A 5369-nucleotide genomic window follows, 5' to 3' on the forward strand; every position below is an offset into this window, starting at 1 on the left:
AGTTTTGCAGGATAGATCAGTCTGGGTTGGAATTTGTTTTCTTGCAAGACTTGAAGAACTTTGCTCCATGCTCTTCTTGACTTGATGGTTTGTGAAGAAAAATCTGCCATTATTCTGATGGGTTTTCCTTTAAATGTGATCTGTTTCGTTTCTTTAGCAGCTTTTAGTATACTGTTCCTTCTGAGGTTGTGTTTCTTTCTTAAATTTCAGAGTGATACAAATTTTTCAAACTCAGCTAAGTGCTTCCTTTAAAAGACCATATTTTTCTGCCCATTGCAAATAAATTCTACTTACTGCTCCACAACAAGGGGATCTTATACTTAAGTTTCACTGAAAGATATCAGAGAAACCCATGTCCTATCTTTCTTCAGTCAGTAAAAAATAAGAAAATTTTGGAAAGGAGACAATGAGCTCACATTGAATTATGAATTTTGGAGAGATATAAAGTCACAATAAAAATGTATGAATGTGAATTCTAGATCACTGTTTCCACAGATTAGTCTCTGATATTTAGCACAGAGTTATAATTAAATATACTCTTTTAATTAGAAAAACTATACCAATGAAGAAAAAAATAAGTATATTTGTTAATGGAAAAACTTTTGTCAATGCAAAAGTGATAGTCTGATTTTAGTGAGTGTGAGACATTTTTAGTTTTTGTAATTGAAATGCACTTGTAACTTCACTTAGATTTTGCATCATAATGTATGCCAGTCCTCATACTGAAGTCAAAATGGGTACTGGGGAAGAATGGTTGGCATCCATCAGGACAGATGTTTACTTCTACTCTAATAACCAAACTTGAGGAGACTTAATGTCATAAGATCACAATGTGTTACTATGGAACTAGAAAAGCTCTATCATAATGTGTTTTTACATGTCAAAATGAATGGCAGATAAGCTAGCTGCATTCCACTAAGTAGACGATGTTAGTCAGGAAGAGGCTAGTGGCACAGTGAAATAACAATCCCTGTCTCTTAGTCATTTTAGTTATTTCAGTTGTCATAGAGAAAATAACTAGCCTGCTCTCTCATCACAGGGACAAAATTCCCCAAACCCATGATTTAAAGGAAGACAAGTTCATTTTGGGTCATCATTTCAGAAGTTGCAGTCCAAGTCCAGCAGCCTTAATACAGAAGCTAGCATGGTGTAAGGGCCTGGGTAGAGGGAAGCTGCTCACATCACAGCAATGAGGAACAGAGGGGAGGGAAAGGAAGAGCCAGAGAGGGAGATGTGCCCTTCGAGTTCATGGCCCCAGGGACCCATCTCTAACAGGACCCTATTACCTAATAGCAAGTCTTCTGTATTAGCAGTCCCTCTCATAATTCCATTACTTTTCATGAATCTAGATACGGATACATGAGGCAGAGATAGGTAGGGGGCATTCTATATCCACACCACAATAGCTGCATCATGGTAAATCCCATCATTACAGTTTTCTAGCTTTCTTAAGAAAATTTACTGCATCTTCTATACTTTAGTTTCATCATCTGTATTCTGAGGGTATTAATACTTCTACCTCTTAAAATATTTGATAAAATTAAATTACATACTACATATAGAAACTTGTTGATTCTGGGATTCATCCTTGATAGGCAAAACATGATGATTTCTTCCTTTTGCACACTGTTCATTCCTCCACCCCCTATTGTAAGTCATGCATATATGTGCAAGATGACTAAAAGTATCTTTTAGACATATCATAGATGATAGTATAAGTAGAGTGAGTGAAATAGAGGAGGGAAAGTCAAAATACCTTTTAGAATAATGGTAGCTCATGCTGCAACTCTTTTCCTGTCTTTGAATTCATCACTTAGGATTTTGTTCTTTTACCATATCTCCATGTACAGGAGTAGGACTGAACATGATATAAGAAGCCATTATGCCACTGATGAGGAAACTCGAAAACCACATCACATTTTTGTTGTACATTTTCTTGGCACAAAACAAAGCAAATAAAACAAAAACACTCCACCTAAGGAACAAACTCACTACTTTATTCTTTCACTTTCAGTCCTAAGTATAACAATCATACCTGCAGGACAATAGACTGCGTGCTTGCAAAATATGGGAAGAAGGGTTTTTCTGGATAACAGGTCTCTTATCCTTGCAAGTGAAATCCCAAATATGGCCTTTAATAGGAATGTAGACATGATAAACTCCTCTATGTTGCTTTGCTTCTTTTACCTGTATGAAGAGGGCCAAAGTCGGCGACCCCGCCTCCCAGCTTGTCCGACCCGGCCTGCTACCCGCCTGGCGCTCCCCACCCGCGCGCCCGCCCACGCCTGTGGACTAGGTGGGGGGGCCTGGGGCAAAGCGCGCGGGGTGACAGGCCCCGCCTAGCAGGAAGCCCGAGTCCGCGGGCGCTCTGGCCCCGCGCAGTGCTCTTCATGAAGCATGTCAGCCACCAGCGTGGACCCTCAGAGAACAAAAGGACAAGATAATAAAGTACAAAATGGTTCTTTGCATCAGAAGGCTACAGTTCATGATAGTGACTTTGAGCCCTACCTTTCTGGACAGTCCAATCCAAGTAACAGCTACCCCTCGATGAGTGATCCCTACCTGTCCAGCTACTAACCGCCATCCATCGGATTTCCCTACTCCCTCAATGAGGCACCGTGGTCCACTGCAGGAGACCCTCCAATTCCATATCTTACTACCTATGGACAGCTCAATAATGGAGACCACCATTTCATGCATGATGCGTTTTTGGGCAGCCTGGGGGCCTGGGCAACAACATCTATCAGCACAGGTTTAATTTTTTCCCCAAAAATCCCGCATTTTCAGCATGGGGGACAAGTGGTTCTCAAGGGCAGCAGACTCAGAGCTCAGCGTATGGAAGCAGTTACACCTACCCACCTAGCTCCCTGGGTGGCTCGGTTGTTGATGGGCAAACAGGCTTTCACAGTGACACGCTCAGCAAGGCTCCTGGGATGAACAGCTTGGAACAGGGCATGGTAGGCCTAAAGATTGGGGATGTCACCACCTCTGCTGTCAAGACAGTAGGTTCATTTGTCAACAGTGTAGCATTGACAGGTGTCCTTTCTGGCAGTGGGGGGACAAACATAAGCATGCCAGTTTCAAAATCAACCTCCTGGGCTGCCATTGCCAGCAAGCCTCCAAAACCACAGTCTAAAATGAAAACAAAGAGTGGGCCTGTGGTGGGGGGTGCACTGCCTCCTCCACCCATAAAGCATAACATGGACATCGGTACCTGGGACAACAAAGGACCTGGACCGAAGGTGCTAGCCCCTCAGCAGACATTGCCTCCCCAGGCTGCCCCACAGCCCCAGCAAGTGCTGGCTCAACCTCCCCCAGCTCAGCCTCCACCTTTGGCCCAACCACAGTATCAGAGCCCTCAGCAGCCACCCCAAACTCACTGGGCTGCCCCTCGGAATAGAAATGCAGCCTTGGGCCAGAGTGGAGGGGCCAGCAGCGATTGCAACTCTTCTGCAAACACCCAACCTAATTCTGCCCCAAGTGCAGAATCCCACCCTATCCTTGAGAAACTGAAGGTTTCCCACAGCTACAACCCTAAAGAGTTTGACTGGAATCTTAAAAGTGGAAGAGTGTTCATCATAAAGAGCTACTCTGAGGACGACATCCACCGCTCCATCAAGTACTCCATTTGGTGTAGCACAGAACATGGCAATAAGCGCCTAGACAGCACCTTTCATGCCATGAGCAGCAAGGGGCCCGTCTACATGCTCTTCAGTGTCAATGGGAGTGGGCATTTCTGTGGGGTGGCTGAGATGAAGTCCCCTGTGGACTACAGCACTAGTGCTGGGGTCTGGTCTCAGGACAAGTGGAAGGGAAAGTTTGATGTGAAGTGGATTTTTGTCAAAGACATGCCCAATAACCAGCTCTGGCACATCAGACTGGAGAACAACGACAACAAGCCAGTCACAAACTCCCGAGACACACAGGAGGTGCCCCTAGAAAAAGCAAAGCAAGTGTTGAGGATTATTGCTTCCTACAAGCACACAACCTCCATCTTTGATGACTTTTCTCACCACGAGAAGCGCCAGGAGGAGGAGGAGGAGGAGGAGGAGGAGGTCCGCAAGGAGCGGCAGAATCGAAACAAACAATAAGGACAAGCCAGGTTCTTACGTGGTTAGCAGCTGGCTTTGAAAACAGTTTAACTGTATGCTCGGTGCTGCTTGTGGTGTCAGCTCCCACGTGTCATCCTTGTGAGAGATTGAGTGTTGCATCTTTATCTTCTTTATAGTTCATTTAAGCTGATGGATCTGTGTTCATTTGTATTTTTTCTATGTATTATAATATTGTAGAACTCACTAATAAAGGAATATTTTTTGTCAGCTTATCAGACTGACCTGATGCAAGATACAAATATCCTTAAAAATGAAACAAAAAACCTAATACATCCCAAAGTTTTTTTTTTATTTTGGCAGAAATTATGTTCTTTTTTATGTTCTTATTCTTATATCCAGCCATTTAATATTTCTAAAGGAAACTACAAAAATTTTACCCTTTTACTGCTTTTTTGCAAACAGAAAATAACCTATGAGCTGTTTGTCATTAAGAGTATGCTGTTAAAAATCTCCTCAGTGCTGAAATCAGAAGGTTAGTGGTTGCCCTGTTGGGCTGGTTCACCATTTTTCTGTTCATGCTGTCTAAAATGCTAATCTGCCTTTTGGTTTTGCTGCTAGGCAGAAAGAGAAATTTTAGTTTTTCAAATGTGACGATGGTCGCCACTGGAAGAGCCGCCCCTCACAGAGTGTTGCCCACCAGCAGCTGTACCGCGCCCGCTGCCTGCCGTCTCGCTCCTACCAAGGACTTGGAAGGTGTTTGCGGTCCGGTTCTGTGTGTGCGTTCTGATTCTTTGCGGGTCGTTTTTAATTTGCCCTTTTCTTCACTTGATAATCCTAATGCCATCTTCAGTTTTTTACTAATTATGCTGAGCTTTAAATGTAGGCTCTGGATAGTACAGTGCAACGGATGATGTCGACTAAATTCCACGCGTGCGTCTGATTTTTCTTTTCTTGTTGAACGGTTTAAAAATCAAAAAAACAAAAAAAATCCTTTTAGGAAATAATTTGCTGTCATGTGTTGTGGAATGAGGGGCCGTTGTGGAGCTGCCCTGCTACCTAGAGTGGAGTTGAGCATGACAGCGGGCCCGTGCCCGACACCCTTGCGCACGAATCTGCACGCAACCACTGAGGAGGATCCTTGCTGTCTTAGAGCGCAGACGCCTTCCACAACCATTTACTCTAAAAGACCCTCTGAGTTAAAAGTTGAAGCTGTATTCTTTAGACTTGTATTTGAAACCGTGTCATTTCCTCTGAGCTGTTACTGCCTGTACAGAGTCCTGACCAGCGATGGATTGCTGTCCTCTAGGAGAATACAAG

At 43.7% G+C, this 5369-nt stretch overlaps 1 protein-coding gene and 1 pseudogene across 2 annotated transcripts in view; both read left to right on the forward strand.

The window, feature by feature from the left end:
* P2ry10 (P2Y receptor family member 10) overlaps nucleotides 1–5369 on the forward strand; it is a 21795-nt gene that overhangs the window by 13214 nt on the left and 3212 nt on the right. The gene's annotated exons all lie outside the window — the stretch shown is intronic.
* On the forward strand, nucleotides 2398–4412 carry LOC101577988 (annotated as a pseudogene).

This window comes from Octodon degus, unplaced genomic scaffold, assembly GCF_000260255.1.
Source record: "Octodon degus isolate 3935 unplaced genomic scaffold, OctDeg1.0 scaffold00439, whole genome shotgun sequence".
In the NCBI taxonomy this organism is placed as follows: Eukaryota; Metazoa; Chordata; class Mammalia; order Rodentia; family Octodontidae; genus Octodon; species Octodon degus.